Raw genomic sequence first — 20134 nt, forward strand, 5'->3', positions numbered from 1 at the left:
TGATCTCATTTTTCCCCCTCTCTCACTTGCAGATGAAACTCACGGTTTTCAGAAAAGAAATCACAGACTTGTAATGAAGCAGTGAGACTAAATCAGCAAATGAGAAGCAAGAAACATCCCAAAAGCAATTATTCAACAGCCGCTAAAATTTGCAAAAGATGCCAGGATCTCCCAGAAGAGTAAACAATCATGATGTTGAAATGTCAACTGTGGAAACAGCAGGTTAAAAATGCAGTGCAAAATTTCCCAGCAGTATATTTTGTCTTATGGACTGTAGTATTATGCACAATTGTCCATAAGTAGCCCCAGGGTTGTAGCTACATCAGCAGAAATGTCTTTACTTCTCTATCCATAGTAATCACGCAATGAACTGAACTGGAGACACGTTTTTTAATTGTTTAATTTTTCAAGATCAATGATTTTTAACATCAATTAAAATGGCTTAATTTTTTTAACATCAGTGATTGCTTATGTCTAATAAGGTTATTATATGAAATTAAAACTCCTATACACACCCATTTAACTGCTCCTTTTTATCTATAGTTTGTCGTTTGATCCTTTATATCTTTGTTTCAGTCAAGAAAGTCCCCTCTTTTGGTTGTCCTGGTGATATCTTCATCATGTTCCAGATTGAGGGACCAGCAGATGGCATAATGGTATGTCTCTGAACTCTCACGTAGTTGATGGCAGTTCAAGTCCCAGACCTGGCTACTTAAAACTCATACCAGGTGCATATGCATGCCCAAGGTCTCGAGAAGAGGATGGAGGAGAAGGGAAGAGAAGGGATTGTGGTGTGGCCATCCCCCTTGGGGGGTATTTCTCACTTTCTGTCTCCCTGTCTCTCTCTGTCTCTCCGGTGAGCTCACATGCCAATAGCAAAAAATCTCTCTTAAAAAAAAAAAAGTTACAGATTGAGATTTCCTTCAAAACAAAATGGATACGTTAGGATTCACACTATTTAAAAAGTAAACTTATTTTTAATACATCCATCTCTCTAAGTAAATGCTGCATTGTTTTTAGTTTTTTACAATTACAACCAGTAGTTACATAGATTCTAACAGTACATATATGCCTCCAATGTTCAGACACTGTCAAGACAATTTTTTTCACCCTTGGTGGAAGACACCATGGTGGAAGAATGTGTGATTGACAACACATTCTTTTTTTTTGCTTTGAAAATATTTTTCCCATTATTATTATTTATACATTTAATTGCTCTACATCATTTAGATTGTAAACAGATCTTATCTAGCATGATATACATCTCAGTCCAGTTGAGAATACTATACACATCGTCATCAACAGATAATACATTCTAAGGATTTGGGATTAGTGGGTAATAAACTTTTGTTTTCTTCTTAGCATACTCTTTCTTGGGAGCCTACGGGGAAAGGTCATGTTCTATAATTCTTCATGCTTACTATTTCTGCTGGGGAGGAGGTGGACTGCATCAAGCAGTTAGAATTTTATCACTTCTCTTTTGATAGTTCTATGGCAAGGCTTTCATCTTAATGTTGACCAATATTCCCTGCTGATGACCAGGTGAGGAAAAAAGTGTTCCTCACTGTAAAAGGTTAGGTGAGAAGGCAGTCTATAGAGGTACTAAATATGTATAGACTTGGATAAAAAGAGAATAAGAACAATATATAATTTGCATGAAGAGTATAAATGAGTTAGTTGATGAGAATAAAATGTTTTTCATTCTACAGGATACTGAGGCCATGTTAGTGAATGACTGCTATTAGTGGTAAATGAATCACTAAGTAACTAACATGATCTGATTTTAACCTTCACTGGAAAATTGGATTTTATGATTTTCAGGAATTTAACATTGTTTATTCTGGGCAATGTGTTGCCCCTGTGCTGAATAGGTGACTTTTAAATACATTTTAAAAAATAAATAATGAGAATGTGGGTTTTGTGATGGATTTACAGGGAGAGTCAATTAAAGTGTATTTCCCTCCATTGGCACAGGGGGCTATTTGGCAGTGTTGCTTAGCCATCGTTGGAGTGGAAACCTCTGAAAGGACATGAGGTCTTGTGGCCTAGCCTCTCAAATGAACTCGAGGTCATGATATTAATGCAGTTTAGAAAAGATCTATAGGAGACTTACTTTGACAAAGTTCTGTTTATACTATAGTTAATAATACATCATTTTGGAGGTCTAGAATTAAGCTCATCATCTTTGTTTAAGGCATAACTCTTCAGAAATAATGGAATGGTGATTTGTCTTATACATATCTATAGCTAGTCCAACATTTTTATACCAGATGAGTGAGCATCTAGCTTTTACAGTTTAAGGCTTGTAAGTTTCAAATGTTTATTAAAAGTCCTCAAAATAACTTTTCAGAGTCCCACATAACATTTTACAGTAAATCTCCACCATATGAATATGTCATAGGACATGTTATGAATCTTCCATAATAGTACAATAGAAAGCTCAGGATTAAATGTTTAACTGCTGTAAATGTTTTCAAAAGCATTTGGAAAGGATTTGAGATGATCCTAACACAATTTCAAAATGCTCCAATGGCCCTTGACAATACGTTCTTTTTTTTTTTTTTTCAGCCTTCTTCCACTGACAATGAATTCTTTCAACAACATGCTCATATTTTCCCAGCCATCACCTATATTCCAATTCTGTAAGTATTTTTTTTTTCTTTTGAAATAGATTTTTCCTAGGAAGATGGGTTGCTTAACATTTATAGAGGCTGGGCATGAACAAAGGAAACCCATGATAAATATGTTAATATATATTCAAGGTCAAATAGGTCTCAGAAAATTCAGATACTCTTTTCCAGTAAGAAGCAAGATTAATTATTTATCCATTTCACCACTTTCAGAAGATAACAAATGATGCTTTAAGAAGCTAAGAGGTAATCTAAATGCGTATTTTAAGGAATGTACTATTTATTGAAACAGAGTACAACTTTCTGCTTATGGGACCTTTAGCAGAATATTCTTGGTTTTGTTGAGGCAGCAGAGTCTGGTGATCAAAGTCTCAGGAGGAGAGTCAGGACCTTTGAATTGTGAAGCTGGTGCCATAGCAGTGTTCATGCTTGCCATCTAAACTCTTAGAAAAAGAATATCTGAATCTGAAGGGATTTAGGGAAGAGAAGATGGTTTACAGTCAGAAAATGACATTTAGTACTTGCTTGGTAAAACCAACCATCCGGGGCTCAGTTTCTCAATTTTTAATGTGTGATGATGATCTCATCTAGAGTTGTAGGTTGTTATATATTTGTGAGGCTGTGACTGAAATTACTTTGTGAATTATAAAATTCTTAACAAATGTAAGTGATTTAAGAAGAATTATACAGGTATTAAAAAGGTCCCATGCTCTATACTTAAGACCTCAAGGGAATGAGACACTCTATCCTAAATCCACACTACATTTACTCCTCTTTCAGTTATGAAAGATTGTTAGAGAATGTAGGAATGGAATTGTTAAGCTCTATCAATATAATGGTGTAAAGGCACTTTCAAAAAGTGTTGTTTGATGTTCTAATGCAGTTTAGAAAAGATCTATAGGAGACTTACTTTGACAAAGTTCTGTTTATACTATAGTTAATAATACATCATTTTGGAGGTCTAGAATTAAGCTCATCATCTTTGTTTAAGGCATAACTCTTCAGAAATAATGGAATGGTGATTTGTCTTATACATATCTATAGCTAGTCCAACATTTTTATACCAGATGAGTGAGCATCTAGCTTTTACAGTTTAAGGCTTGTAAGTTTCAAATGTTTATTAAAAGTCCTCAAAATAACTTTTCAGAGTCCCACATAACATTTTACAGTAAATCTCCACCATATGAATATGTCATAGGACATGTTATGAATCTTCCATAATAGTACAATAGAAAGCTCAGGATTAAATGTTTAACTGCTGTAAATGTTTTCAAAAGCATTTGGAAAGGATTTGAGATGATCCTAACACAATTTCAAAATGCTCCAATGGCCCTTGACAATACGTTCTTTTTTTTTTTTTTTCAGCCTTCTTCCACTGACAATGAATTCTTTCAACAACATGCTCATATTTTCCCAGCCATCACCTATATTCCAATTCTGTAAGTATTTTTTTTTCTTTTGAAATAGATTTTTCCTAGGAAGATGGGTTGCTTAACATTTATAGAGGCTGGGCATGAACAAAGGAAACCCATGATAAATATGTTAATATATATTCAAGGTCAAATAGGTCTCAGAAAATTCAGATACTCTTTTCCAGTAAGAAGCAAGATTAATTATTTATCCATTTCACCACTTTCAGAAGATAACAAATGATGCTTTAAGAAGCTAAGAGGTAATCTAAATGCGTATTTTAAGGAATGTACTATTTATTGAAACAGAGTACAACTTTCTGCTTATGGGACCTTTAGCAGAATATTCTTGGTTTTGTTGAGGCAGCAGAGTCTGGTGATCAAAGTCTCAGGAGGAGAGTCAGGACCTTTGAATTGTGAAGCTGGTGCCATAGCAGTGTTCATGCTTGCCATCTAAACTCTTAGAAAAAGAATATCTGAATCTGAAGGGATTTAGGGAAGAGAAGATGGTTTACAGTCAGAAAATGACATTTAGTACTTGCTTGGTAAAACCAACCATCCGGGGCTCAGTTTCTCAATTTTTAATGTGTGATGATGATCTCATCTAGAGTTGTAGGTTGTTATATATTTGTGAGGCTGTGACTGAAATTACTTTGTGAATTATAAAATTCTTAACAAATGTAAGTGATTTAAGAAGAATTATACAGGTATTAAAAAGGTCCCATGCTCTATACTTAAGACCTCAAGGGAATGAGACACTCTATCCTAAATCCACACTACATTTACTCCTCTTTCAGTTATGAAAGATTGTTAGAGAATGTAGGAATGGAATTGTTAAGCTCTATCAATATAATGGTGTAAAGGCACTTTCAAAAAGTGTTGTTTGATGTTCCAAGCCACACTTTTAGGTTTACTTTATATAAAATTTGTGCCTGTTGCTATCACTCTTTAAAATTATTTTTCATAGAAATATTTTGTTTTAGAGAACTCTGGATGAATCCCAGTGATTTTGGTATTTAAAAGAAGAAAAAATAAAGAGATAAGTTTCAAGTATTGGCAAGGTCATCCAGTCTTTAAGAGCTAAAGAGGTATTTACAGGTAGGTGATAATTGGAGATCTAGGTAGAGTGAAGGTGAATGAGTGGAACTAGGAAGCTAAGAAAATTGACTCTTAAGTCTTACTATCAAAAAGTCTTGAATGACAGATGGTAGCTATTTTGTATTCCAACAAATCTCTCTATCTCAGAGAATCATTATTATTTTGAGTCTCAAGCATAAATACAAATGAAGACAAAAATTCATTTATTGTAATATGGAAAATGCTAACTATATGCAAATGTTGGTAATCTTTTGCAGACATCAGTGGCATCAGTGGACATATTAAGGGTTGACAGATGATTGATGCACAAGTCTTTACTCAGGAGCATAATTTATTCTGTTTGTCAAGATCTCTACTAGTCTAGAAATTTGCGGTAGGCTGATATTTTCCAATTTTCACCCTGTTTCATAGATTCATATTGTAACTCAGGATTTCTATTTATGGTAAAATTGCAAAACTAGTTTACTAAAGTTGCTTTCCTAAGAGAGTGGCTATTGAGAAGAGTCAATCTCTGGTGATAAGTTCCTGAGGAAGGAATTTTGCCAAACAATTACAGTGACCTGATGTGGCACAAAGTCAATAGGCAACCAGGCATTGCTCCAGGCAATCCAAAAGACAAAGTAGATGGCCAAAGAAAGTAATTACATTAATATATTTCTCCCAAAGTTTGAATTATCTGATTTGGCTATCTGTTTAGATAAATTGGAAAAATGTCCAGTCTTCACAGTTCCAGACAGTTGTGCATACCTGTTTAACACAACAAGTTCAAATTTGTGAAAATACTAATTTGGAGACTAAAACAAAATCAAACAATTTTGAGCAAAGAAACATCAATTGCTTAAAAATGCATCCCAGTGTTAGAAGAAATCATAGCAAGAACACAATTGACTGTAGGAGGCAGAGCTGTGTAGAAACTTTGTAGCTACAAAGACAGAGCTTGATTCCGGCTGTGCCTCTGACTAGTCATATGACCTTAAGTAAGTAAGGTCCCTAACCCCAAATCTCCTCATCAATAATATGGGATAAAAATAGCTTTTTGAGGAGAAGCAGTAAGAATGGATGGAATACAATAATGCATAATGTCTGGCAGCCGGTAATGGTGCAAAGAATTTCTTATGTCATTATACTATTTCTTTAATATTCTGGGTGACTCACTGTGCCAGATGTGACTATCATCTCTCAGCTCCAAACCCATCTTTCTCTCCTCTGCTTTGGGATACCAAAACTAGTACTCTGTAAACCACATTTCTGCTATGCCAGGTGGGTCCTTGTAGGTTCTGCCAACAGAAACCAGTAAGCAGAGACTGCAAGCTAGGGGAAGAAGAGGGGCTTGCTTTCTTGTGTCCTCAGAGATACCAACACCAACCAGTTGGTTAGAGGTCTGAACCCAAGCCTCTAGGGCACCAACTTGGAGTCCTTATGCCATTAGCCACTGAGCAACAATTCTTTTTCTAAGGCATCTGAGTTTCAGCTTTACAGTCTCCTCCTCCAAGCTTCTAAGTATTACTATTTTCCAGTCTCAACTGGGGTAGTTGTCAGTTTGCATGTCTACTAGAGTTACAGTGGTAACTGCTTTGAGAATTTGTTATCTTCATGAATCCATAGACTCCTCTTTTTAGTCTTCCACTTAACTAACAACTTTGTACCTAGTTAATAGTTATTTATATTAAATGTTCTCTCTTTAAATAATTGCCTGCCCTCACTAATATGTTCAGCATCTGCCGGTTTCTTTAATTGCTTAGACAGCCTAGAAAGATCTTGGTTTTGATCTGTTTGTGATTAGTACCTGCGGAGGTATTTTGAACTACAGAGAACAATTTTCTTCTTATATTTCATTAGCTTATCCAGTAATGGCATGTTTCAAACCAATTTATGAATCTCATCATACTTCATAGCTGCTCCAAAGTCACAGAACAAAGTGGGAGAAGAAATGAGGTAGACAAGGTAGACAGTAGGAAATTGCATAAAGGTATGGACAAAAATAAAATGATTGACTTCCTGTTCAATCTCAAACTGCATTGATGGATCACCCTTCTAGAATTTATCCATAAAATTCCAATAAAATGCAAAAACTGATATGACGCAGTATCCCTCAACTTCCCAATAAAATATCAAATAAGACACAAAAATATGGAAGCTCACCCCTCTAAGTACTTCTAACAACAGTCAACTTTTGCTAGAATGAAAGGATATTGTACAAACTACAAGCTGGCTGGTGGAACCAGAATGTAAAAATATGAAATTGATATGGTATCTAAAAATGATAATAACTAATATTTATTGAATACTTAATATGAACCAGGCAATTCTTAACACTCTATAAATTATTTCACTTAATAATCTTTAAACCTCAGTGAATAAGTCCTATTTTTGCCTTATTGATGAGAGAACTAAGGCGCTGAGAGATTAAATGATTTATCCAGTTGTATTTAGTGAGTAGTTGACAGAGGTAGGATTCAAACCCACATAAGCTTGGTCCTCTGGCTCTTACTTTCTCTAATGATTGTCATCCCCTTCTTCCTATCACTTAGTTCAATTAGACAAGTCACCACAGCCCATTAATGTATGGGTTCCAATTTTTGAGGCAGCTAAAATGATATCCAATCACTTCTTTTCTCGGTTAGTATTTTAATACCTAAATCTAAATGAAACTGCATCTCCAAGAAGAATGTGTATGGGAGAAGTTTAATTTCTACAGGAAAAGCACCATAGGGGGTAGCAGGATCAGAAATCGCTCTAGCAGACATGCAAACTGACAACTACCCCCCACCATGTTCTTAATTTGTTTAGATTCTCAACCAAAAGAGCACATCAGAAACAACTGGGAAATGTTTTATATAGGCAAGCCTATGTCTCCCAAGATGACCTCTGTGTGTCTTTTAAAAAAGCTTAGTAGGTTGAAGAACTGACTAGGGGGACCAGCAATTGGTGTAACGGCTATGTCACTGGACTCCCATGTAATCAACTGCAGTTGAGTCCCAGACCCAGTGGCTTAAACTCACACTGGGAGCGTGTGCGTGCATGTGTGCCCAAGATCCCGAGAGGAGAATGGAGGAGAAAGGATTGCGGCATGGCCAATTCCCTGGGGGGTGATTTCTCGCTTTCTGTCTCTCTGGCTCTCTCTACCTTTCTGGCGAGCACACGCACCCTATAGCAAAAACCTCTCAAATAAATAAAAAAGAAGAACTGATTAAGAATCACTAATTCAGACAGTCAAAAGCAACACAGAAAAGTAGAAGCAGATTCCAGCTTTTTGGCTCAGTAAGGCAGAGTCATACCATGTGCCTGAAGATGGCTAAAGATTGAGATTTGGTGGGAACCAGCAGTTAGCGTAATGGCTATGTCGCTGGACTCCCACGTAGTCAACCGCGGTTCGTGTCCCGGACCCGGTGACTTAAAACTCACGCCGGGCGCGTGTGCGTGCGTGCCCAAGATCCCGGGAGGAGAATGGAGGAGAAGGGATTGCGGCGTGACCATCCCCCCTGGGGGGTGATTTCTCGCTTTCTGTCTCTATGTCTCTCTCTGTCTGTGAGATTTGGTTTAGACAATGCACATAGCAACTCAGTGTCTACCTGCACCTATTAGAAAGGGATTCAGCCAGTATATAAGCAAATCTGAAACAAGGCAATGAGCAATCTAAGCAGCCTATTTTTTGAAAAGTATAGCATGTGAATAGATTTCTTAATGCTCTAAAATAATAACTCCTACCTCCATTTAATACTAAGACAAAAACAAAGCAACGTGAGCCTTTTACAGGGACTCAAGACAAAGAAAAAAAAAGACATATTAGAAAAACGATTTACTCTAGAAGAAAATGGGAGGGGGGAGGAACCTTGGCATTTAAATAATAAGCAGAATAATTTGACTTTTATGAAATATGAATGAATTCACAATAAGGAGTTTATTGAGAGAGACAAATAAAATGGAATGAAAAGGAATTATATGGAAAAAATTGAGAAAGTAAAAATATAATAATTAGCTTCAAATTATTCTTTTGAAACATAAAAAGCATGATAAATATTGCAAAATGTTGAATTAGTGGAATGGAAGAAAAATTTCTAAGATATACAATAATAACCACAGAAAAATCAAGAACTATATATAAAAAAAAGGGTAGAGAGTTTAGCCATGCATCTCAATTAGTATCCCCACAGTTCAAGCTCCTGTTTTATGCCCATTATACCATGTAGTTATTATTTGTTTGTGTTTGTATGTGTGTGAATGTGTGGTGTTCTACATAGGGTCTTGCTGTGTCATGTTCCTTCTGCCTCAGTCTCATTAGTAGTTGGGACTACAGGTGCATGCCACTGTGTTTAGCTTTTTAGAATTGGCTGGGAATCAAACCCAAGCCTCCCATGTGGCCTAAGCCTGCCTAGCAGTAGCAAATAGCACTGTGCTACCATAGCTGAACTGGTCCCATATATTTGTTTGTTTATTTATTTATTTTTAGATTTTTGCCATAAGGCATGCACACTCACCAGAGACACACAGGGAGAAAGGGAAAGTAAAAAATTACCACAAGGGGGAAGGACAACACCTCAATTCCATCTCCTCCATTCTCCTTTCAGAATTTGGGCATGCATACACACATGCCCAGTGTGTTTTTCAAGCTACCAGGTCTGGGACTTAAATACAAGAGTTGACAATGTGGAATCCATCTGCCTTAACCATCTTGCCACCTGCTAACCCCCTCCCAAGTATATATTAACAGCTCTCCTTTTCACTTTAAAATTTTCCTGCTTTTAATGTAATCTATTTGGTAATGCAGGTATAGTGGATAAAAAAGATAGCACTAACCTAAGAGCTATAGTGTACCTAAGTAGGAAACCATAACAATAGAAACAGAAACACTAATCAAAGATATACCCGAAGAAAATGTTGGAGGATTAAAAAAAATCAATTTGGTGGACTAACATTATTCTTGACGCAATCAGTGGAAAATGAATAATACCTAGGCATATATAGCAAAGTGCTTAAAAAAAAACTGTCAAGTATTCAAAAAGAAAGGAAATGAAAAAAGGTTACCTTCAAGGAGATAATATGAATATCATGGGCTTCTCATTTCTGCTACATTAAATGCCCAATGACAGAAAAGTGATATCTAACTGAGTTTGTTTGGGAAAGAATTTTATGCTCTGTCAATCTGTCTTCTATTTGTAAGAAAAATAACAAAGACATGCTGAGATACATAAGGATGTAGAAAATATGCCATTCATATACCACATGTGAAAAACATTGTTGGAAACGCTCCAATTAGCTAGCATTTATTTTCCCCTTCCATGAAATCTGTGCTAAGGAAATTATCTATAAATTGGACAAGGAGTTTAGGAACAAAGACTTTTATTGCAGATAATTTTATGACAAAAATTGTGAAAAACTTAAATGTCAACATTCTAGCATATCCAACAGCCTGAAATAATGTGAAGTGAATAAAGTAATGATGACAATGGGCTTTCCATGACATGTAAAAATGCTTGCAAAGCTATACTAAATGAAAGAATCTGAATAGAATGTCTCCACATTTAATACAAACATTTATATAACAAATGCTAGGAGAAAATATCTGAACAAGTTAAGACTGAATTTCTCTGGATAGTAGGATTAAGAGATTTTTTTTTCTTTTAAGTTTCCACATTTTCCTGATTGTATGATCAGGAAAAATTCAGAAAACTGGGAGAGACATATAATTCATTTGAAGTATGTGGAGACTTAAAAAATATTCATGACATGAAAGGAAGTGAGCAAAGTAGAATACAAAGTTGATTGTACATTATAATTTTGTAAGTTCATTTCTTCATTTTTTTTTTTTAAGAATAAAGAGTGCATGAGCACTAGAGAGAGACAGAGTCAGTCAGACAGACGGGAAGTACTTTTGGCAGGATCTTTTCATACTGTTATCTTCTTTCCCCAGCCCTCCAACTTCTTAGAATCTTGGATGTCCTTATGTCCTCAGCTGGTATGTTTTCCTGCTGCCTGAGAATTTAAACCTGATACTAGCCATGTGGCTTTCAGCACCACAGTCTGTTATGCTATGGGCTGTAACCAACTAGGCTGGACCCTCCCTCATTCATTTTTTAAGCAAATATATGAGTGACTACTATTGTAAGACACTATAATAAGCTCTTAGATTATAATGGCAAATAAAACAGAAAACCGATCTCACAGATGTAAGACCATGTATATAGAAGGACAAAAATTGGGAGGAAATTATATTAAAGTTGTGAAATTATTAGTTTTTTAATTGCAAATATACTTTTTACATCACGATAACATTTTCATATAAAAGTTAAAAAATCAATACATAACAGATCGTAATAAAGTGAAGGCAACTTTCCTAGACCACTCTAGCTTACAGTATTATGAGCTTTTTCAAAATTATCTACAATAATTTTTTTTTTCTTAAAGACTTTTTGCTATAGGGTATAGGTACTCATTGAAGGAACAGAGAAAGAGAAAGACAGAAAGCAAGAAATCACTCTCTGGGGGTATGACCATGCCACAATGCCTCTTCCTCCATTCTCCTTTCGGGATTTTTGGCACGCACGAAAATGTGCCTGGCATGAGTTTTAAGCTGCTGGGTTCAGGACATGAACCACAGTCGACTATGTGGGAGTCCAGCAACGTGATCATTATGCCATCCGCTGGTTCCTCACAAGAATTCTTGAGACCACTTTGCACAGGATTTGGAATCGCTGTATAGTAGAGGAAAGAAACTCAGTGATAAGAGACAAGGGCATTTTATATTTTAAAATGAAATTTCTTACCAGGACATTGAATCACTTTGTCATCACTATCTGGTAAATTATCTTATCATAGAAATGTTATCAGATTTCTTAAAAATACACATAATGAGGTTTTGCTGTGGTTGCACAGCTGTAGTGCAATCCTTGGCGATGGTAGAGGCCATACGGAAGACTGGGATTTGGTTTCTGGCTGACCTGTATATGCTGGGTGTGTATATGTGTGTGTGTGTGTGTGTGTGTGTGTGTGTGTGTGTGGTGTGTATGCATGCCTGTGATTCTAGCTGTCTGGGAAGTCTGGTGGAAAGTCATAAAGTAAGACTTGTTGAGGGTGTTTGGTCTCTCTCATCTCTTATCTCATAAAGGAGATAAATAAATAAACTTACACACATGCAGAGACATACACACAAATCAAGAAAATTTGTCGTTTTTTTTCTATTTTTTTTGGCATAAGTTTGCTTTTCTTTAATGCCTGTTAACTTTTACTGTGAAGATGCCTAAAGAAAGGAAAAATAAGGAAATTAGCTTTTTAAAAATTGGTTCATACTCTATGTCAGCTGCTATTATTAATCCATTTGACAAAAAAATTCAATTTAATCAATACCTTAAACACTGTGAGTAGTTATCCTAATCTCATTATCTGTGTCTTATAAGTAAGGTTTCTAAGATTCATTTAGAGGCCCACCTGGAATGGATGACATCATCTTTTAGGGCCTTTTCCTGTTCTGTTGTTCTCTTGATTTCAAATGAGTGTCCACTTCCCTTTACAGGATGTACTTATTCTAGCTATCCCTTAACAGCACTGTATTTGTTAGGGTCACAGGCTTTTGTCCCCTCCTGTTACTCAGTCAGGCATTGAGGCATTTCTGGTTTAATACTTGTCTGCTACAATTCCTTGACATTTCCTAGTCCGGAACTGTCAAACTGGTGACCCTCCAAGCATTAGCAGGTCAGAAATTTGTTTTTTAAAAATGGAATGAGTTGTCAACATTTAAGATTTTTATATTAAAATCCAGTCTGTTTTCTTCTAAACAGTCAGAATATCTGGCAACATTCCCTGTGAATAACAGCTGGCTGCAGCTGCATGGTGGCTGCCTGCCTGCTTTGAAAAGGTCAGCACTCTTCAGTTACCTGCAGTTTTGCTGCTCCCTACTGTATTATTTGGGGCTGTTTTCACATTTTCATTATCTCCCTGGACCTTATAAAGCATGTGAATTTGAGATCTCTGCCCCAGGTCATTGGCTCTCAAACTGTACTGTACATAAACGAATCAACTGGGGGAGTCTCTTTTTAAAATGCAGACTTGAGGCCAGAACATACAATTTAATGGAATTCAGATGGAGAATCTACACTTAAAAATGACCAACTGTGGACTGGCCTTGCAACACAGAAGTTAAGCACTGTGGTTTGGGAGCCAAACTGCACACGGCCGACTAGGGTTCAAATTTCAGCCGTGGCTGGCTTGAAGTACATGGAGGAAAGAGATTGTGACATGACTAGATAGTTGAGGTTTCTCTTTCTGTCGTCTTCTCTCCCTGGTGATTACATAGGCAATTAAAACCAAACAAAACAAAACGTAGGGCCAGCAGATGGCGTAATGGTTATGTTACTGGACTTCAAGTCTCAGACTTGGTGACTTAAAACTCACACTGAGTGCATGTGCGTGTGTGCCCAAAATCCCGAGAGGAGAATGGAGGAGAAGGGATTGTGGCATGGTCAGCCTTCCTGGGGGGTGATTTCTTGCTTTCTGTCTCTCCGTCTCTCTCTGTCTCTCTGACGAATGCATGTGCCCTATATCAAAAATCTCTCTAAAAAAAGAAATCCCAAAAAAGACCAGATGTGATTTGTTTAGGTGGTTTCTATCACATTTGAAAATCACAACAGGTAATACTTTTAATATAATGTAGTCCCAAGAAACAATACTCAGAATCACCATTGGAGATAATCACCCATGAAATTATTATTATTATTTTTAAATTCTATACTGAATTCAAAGGTTGTCGGGACCAGCAGTTAGCGTAATGGCTATGTTGTTAGACTCCCATGTAGTCGACCGCGGTTCACGTCCCGGACCTGGTGGCTTAAAACTCAGTTATGACTTGATATGATGGGGATCCATATTTTGAAAAGTCACCTAGATGTTACAAGCGCAGAAGTGGTCACCACTCCTAAGAGTTGAACCCTAAAGAATTATACACAATAACAGACAAGCAGTGAGTACATGGAATAGAGCTGACTAATCTTAGCCAGATCTGAACTCTAGTCTGATTTCCTGATATTTTGGTTGATAGGAGATGAGACTTTTCCTTCTTCATTGATGATTATTTCCAGTAACTTTACTTTTTATCAATTTTTACTTTTACTGATTTTAAATGTCAAGAATAGTTGGCTCTACGATATAATGAAACTGGCCAAAAGGGGAAATGAGGGTGGAAAAAATGGTGACTCAAAGACATGAGAACATTACATTTTGTCACTTTGATCTATATAGGAAATTGGACAAATGATTTGGGGACAATGGAGGAAGTATGAAAAGTTTGATAGGGTAGTAGAAATGGGATTTCTATTTCCTCCAAAATCAATTTACCCACAGCTAAAGTTTTCCAGCCTTGTTCTACATCTTATAATAAATTTTAGGTGGTCATGAACTATCCACCACAGTGCATGAGGACTTTCTTTCATAAGGCAGGGTCACATCAGTCTTTTAGGTTCACATCAACCCACTAACCAATGGTAGGTTTTTGATAGTTGTTAATTAACCTCATTACACTGGAAGGAATAGAAATGGACCATTACTTTTGTTAAATCATTAGTCATTGAGCATATATCATAAGTGAGACATTGAGGAACTTAGGGTTCAGTTTAGAGGAGAGAGAGACACACACATCTTAACAAATATTACACTATTATGGGATAGACCTAGAAGAAATGAATGCACAAGGCAGAAAAGTCATACAGAAATGAACATGATTGTTGTAGGCAGAAGGTGGGCAGAGCAGTGTGCAAAGAAGGGATGTCTGAGCAAAGCTTTGAAGGTTGAATAGGAATTTCAGGCAGACACAGAGAAAGGGGCATTCCAAGCAGTGAGAACAACATTATGCCAAGGCTTGGAACAGTATTCCACACTTAGATACTGCTGGAGCACCACACGCAAAGGGCGAGGGTTAGTTTCAAGAAGATATGAGAGAAGTTAGCAAAGAACACATACTGAAGGGTCTTGAATGCCACACTAAGCTGCTTAGAATTCATCTTATAGGTTAGTGTTTGGCAGAGTGTAGGTGGTTCATGAGATGATTTTAGGTTGTTCAGGGACTTGACATTAAATAACACTGAATCACATAGCGAGAAACTTAATCCCTTTTCAATTAAGGTTTAATCCATCTGTTTAGTCAAGGAGAAAACCTCAGCTTGGTGTCAGTATGTCTTCAGCACTTCTCTAACACCTGGAAATTTTCTTTTATAAAAGGACTCAGGTTCAGAACTCCGGCAGGCAAAAGTCTCTAGATGGAATTGTTTTGTTCTTATTGTGTACTTATTATTTATTTATTTTTTTACAGTTAATATCTATTTATGGCAAATAGTACTGGCTTTTAATTCATATTGTGATAAAAGATTTTTTTAAAAGTAAATTTATCGAAGTAAAACAGTTAAGTTAAAATCAGTAGCAAGAGGTGATGCAGACATATGGTAAAAATTGTGACGGCAACACACACACCTGGATTTGAGGACGCAGTGGTATCATTGTGGGAGAGTTGCGAAGGGTGTAGGCAGACTAATGGACTAGTTCTCTTTCTGACAGCAGCTTGGAGAAAAGAACAGAGAAGGTCAAGAATAGAGGCAGAGCAAAGAGGTCAGTTAGGAGGACATAGAAATACTGTGGGCGGGGATAGTGTAGCCATGGTTAAGCTTGATTTATTCCTGATCTTTCCTGGTGTCATTTCCTTCTCTAATTCTTCCCAGGAGATCCTCATGGTTCCCCTAGACAGGGTTTGGAGCTAAATCTTTTTTTTTTTTTTTTTTTTTTATTTAGAGAGGTTTTTGCTATAGGGCGCGTGCGCTCGCCAGACAGACAGAGAGAGACAGAGAGACAGAAAGCGAGAAATCACCCCCCAGGTGGAATGGTCACGCCACAATCCCTTCTCCTCTATTCTCCTCTCGGGATCTTGGGCACACATGCACATGCGCCTAGCATGAATCTAAGCCACCGGGTCTGGGACGTGAACTGCAGTCGACTATGTGGGAGTCCAGCGACATAGCTATTACCCTAACTGCTGGTCCTGCTAAATCTTGAACTGATTCTGAAAGTTAGAGATGCAAAAGACTTATTTATTTATTTATTTATTTATTTTTGAAAAGGTTTTTGCTATAGGGCGTGTGCATGTGCTCTCAAGAAAGACAGACAGAAACACAGAGACAGAAAGCGAGAAATCACCCCCCAGGGGGGATGGCCACACTGCAATCCCTTCTCCTCCATTATCCTCTCGGGAACTTAGGCATGCATACACACACGCCTGGTGTGAGTTTAAGCCACCAGGTCCGGGACTCGAACCGCGGTTGACTACATGGGAGTTCAGTGACATAGCCATGACGCTAACTGCTGGTCTCAAGATGCAAAAGACATTAAAGTGGGTGCTGCCCTGCCAAGTGTTAAAGGCAGACTTTTAATGAAGGTTAAGAATAGGATTTAATAATTTCCACGATCCCAACCCATTATAGAGTATAATTTAGACACGTATGCAATCTTAAATCTTAACTAATGTATTTTTATGAATATAAATTGACCATTCCTACCTTAGTATTTGATTTTTTGAGTGTCTCATTCTAACCTATAGTCCTCCTGTCTTTCCTTCCCAAACTCCTTTCTTTCTACTTCAGCCTTAGGGAGCCATCCGAGTTCCTTGAGTTCCCCTCATTGAGTATAGGAGCATTCAAAATAAATACATTTTTAAGTCCCTCTTTGGGGAGTATAAAACCCTTCTCCTTCCCATATCAGCTGCTGCCAGTCACTTAGAAATTCCAGTAAACCAGCCACTCTGGTTCCTTTACAGGAGGATGGAACAAGGGTAGGCTACTCCGGTGCCAAATGAGTAACCAGGAAGAATTATCCTGGCTTTCCAAAACTTGAACTAGGAATTGGTTTTCCTGAAGAAAAAGATACTTTGATAGCAATGTCTCTCATCTATTTATTAAAATTTAAATTTATGAAGTTTTTTTCTTTAATGTATATTAAATTTTCTGAAACTTGTATTACTTCCTTAAAATAATATAGAAGGCACTTAACAAATGTTTGTTAAATGAGTGACTGTTCTTTATAATGGAGAAAACTGAAGCCGAGAGGATTTTCCAAGGTTCTATAGGTGATTCTGGAGCTGTAACTTAAAGCTAGGTCTCTGGTTCATCTCCCCACTCCACTTCTCCTTTGTCTCAAACAGAAAATGTGTTACAGATGGTGTTTAGTGTCTATAGAACTATTAATACTAGAGTTCTGTGATAATTGTGGGTCAAACAGGCTTTCATGGTCTGGTTTGAGGTCTTAACATCTACAGATAACATTATTTCAATAGAAAAATCAATTCTGAATTAGAGCATAATTCATTTGTGAATTGTGACAACTTAGGCATATATCTGTCATTCTACATAGATATATAATAGAAAAATGCCTTTTAATATAATGATTTACATTTATTGATTTTTTTTAAACAAAATCACATATACATTTCAATTCTTAGGACTCTTATGCTTTCTGAGTACCTATATTTCAACAGAATGTCATGAATTGGAAGGAGTTAGTTGCACAAGTTTGTGGAAGGCATTAAGGACCAGATTCTGTAAGTTGGCTAATGATTATTGCCGTGTGTTGCTCTGGCCTTAGGAGAGGCATGTCAGAATCTTAGCATGTTAGTTAAAGATGGAATGCTTTTTTGGAACTATATTTATGAAGCCTGGAGATTCTGACACATTCTCTTCAAGGTGGTGTGCTCTACTCTGATTTTGTGCATTATTGGTATAATGAGTCATTGTTATGAAGGTGTATGTTTCCCCATGGGGCATGAGGAAAGAAAGAATATTGCCATACTGAAATGAATTCTGAGTAGGGTGGTGACGTGAAGCTCAGTGTATAGTACTTAAAATGGATTTGCTGAATGAATGAATTAATGAAGGTTGTTTTAGGAAAATTCATTTAGAAACACTATACAAAAACAATTTGGAGAAGTGACATGAGAAATATAGAGGCTATTCAAGAGTATTAGTGGGCGGAGGTAATGTAAAAATAAGAAGGGAGGATGGAATATGAGAAATATACTGAGGAAGGCGACAGAATCTTGTGAGAGAAAAGGGAAGAAGTCAGAGATGTTATGAGATCTTGTTACAGGTAACACCTACTTAGAATATGTTGCATATTTTGCGTTTAAGGTGAGAATTGGAGATACAACGGGATATTCCAATTAGAAATTCCTAGGTTTGCTCCATGCAGAGACAAATTGAGCAGTTGAAACTTTGGGTAATGTCCATAGCAAGGGTAGTTATTGCTTCATAATTTATGCTTCCTTCTTTGAAATTATGTCCACTATAGATTGCGTTATGGATGTTATAAAGGATAATCATTGCTATATTCATTCCTACTTCAGAGTCTTTGTACTTTTTGTTCTCTTGGCTTGTAATACTCTTCCTTCAGAAATTTGTGAAATTCACTTCTTATTTCATTCTCTACTCAAATGTCACTCCTCTGGCAGGTCTTACACCCAACCCAAATATTCTGTAATATTTTACCATGCTTAATTTCTCTCCATTGTATTTGTCTCTAGTTATTAAGAACATAGTACATATTTATTTGTTTGTGTGTCTTATTGTCCGTATCCCCTGCTAGAATGTGAATTCTTTGAGTGGAGGGGCTTTATTTCATTTACTGCCATATTCTAAGACTCCTATTGAGCACTGAACATAGGAAGGTGGCCATTGCTGACTAGATTAAGGACACATAACTTAATGTGGCGGGGAACAATCTATGTGGGTTGAACCGATCGAAATCAGATATATGAAGAATATGAATGAAGACTTAAGATATGCAGTTAGATGATTAAATTATACTTGTAAAAACACAGAGTTCAGGATAAATTGTGTCGTAAGAGCTGTATTCACATAGAAGTATGGCAAGGCAGAGAAAGAAGTTGGTATTCAGAGGATAGAACAGATGCAGAGTGAGAGGCCAGGAGAAGAACCAGTGGGCCCTATAGGAGAGAGGAAGAAAGTAGCTGCTAAAACGCTTTCCAGCAGCACAGCCTAGTACACTTCATACATTGTGATTCTTGCCATTTTCCTGCAGGAGAATGGACCCTGTTTCTAAGCTTCATAGAATGAGTTTCTCTTCCTTGCAACTGCCCATCCTTTGACAGCACTGTTCAATAGAACATTCTATGAAAATGTTCTATACCTGTGCTGTCCAAAATAGTACTCACTGCCCATATGTGTCCACTGAACACTTAAAATGTGGTTTGTGTGCTTTAGGAACTGACTTTTAAATTTTATATACTTTTATTTCATTTACATTTAAGTATTTGAGTAGAGGCTATTGTATTGGACAACACACCACCATAGTTATTATACAGAGTCAAAGTTACGAAACATAATCAATAAGAGACAATGAAAGAACAGGAAAAAGGAGGGCCATGGTGGTGTCATCGCATTCAAGTAGAGGCCATTTAATAGCATACACAATTACAGGAACATATTCTAGTTAGGGAAAATGAGTCTGGCAAAGTCCCATTCATAGGAGTTATTTATCTTTTAATGGAAAATACCTGATTTTAAACCATGGGGACTAGATAAATAAATCATGAACCAATTCATTCAAAGTCAAACTATGTAGCCATTAAAAATAATAGACAGGGGCTGGATGGTGGCACAGTGACACTCTGCAAGGCTTACTCGCATGAGAGGTTCCAGGTTCATGTCCTGAAGCATCCCTGAGTGTGCCAGCCATGTGTGTGCCTGCGATTTGGGGCTGGAGGTAGATTGGGCATTAGAGCCCTGTTAGGGGGCAGCCTCTTTGTCTTTTCTATCTTGCTCATGGAAATAACAAATAAATGCACTTTAAAAAATGATGGAGAAAAATATTAATGACATGGGAAGATGTTTATAACATATGGCAGAAAATACAGTAATATGATCTTCATTTTATTTATTTATTTATTTACTTTTTTTTTTTTTTTTTTTTTTTTTTTTCTTTGGGGTGGTGGCACTTCTTGGGGGGGAAAAG

General features: G+C 36.8%; 1 protein-coding gene and 1 long non-coding RNA gene across 2 annotated transcripts in view; one reads left to right on the forward strand and one right to left on the reverse strand.

Annotated features, from left to right (window-relative positions):
• Positions 1–20134, reverse strand: part of GRIN3A (glutamate ionotropic receptor NMDA type subunit 3A) — a 180240-nt gene that overhangs the window by 147907 nt on the left and 12199 nt on the right. The window lies entirely within an intron of this gene.
• On the forward strand, positions 146–2633 carry LOC102478100 (uncharacterized). Its single transcript, XR_334111.1, has 3 exons — positions 146–222; positions 577–656; positions 2569–2633. It is a non-coding gene; the product is annotated as an uncharacterized LOC102478100 (long non-coding RNA).

Source organism: Tupaia chinensis, unplaced genomic scaffold, assembly GCF_000334495.1.
Source record: "Tupaia chinensis unplaced genomic scaffold, TupChi_1.0 Scaffold000153_1, whole genome shotgun sequence".
In the NCBI taxonomy this organism is placed as follows: domain Eukaryota; kingdom Metazoa; phylum Chordata; class Mammalia; order Scandentia; family Tupaiidae; genus Tupaia; species Tupaia belangeri.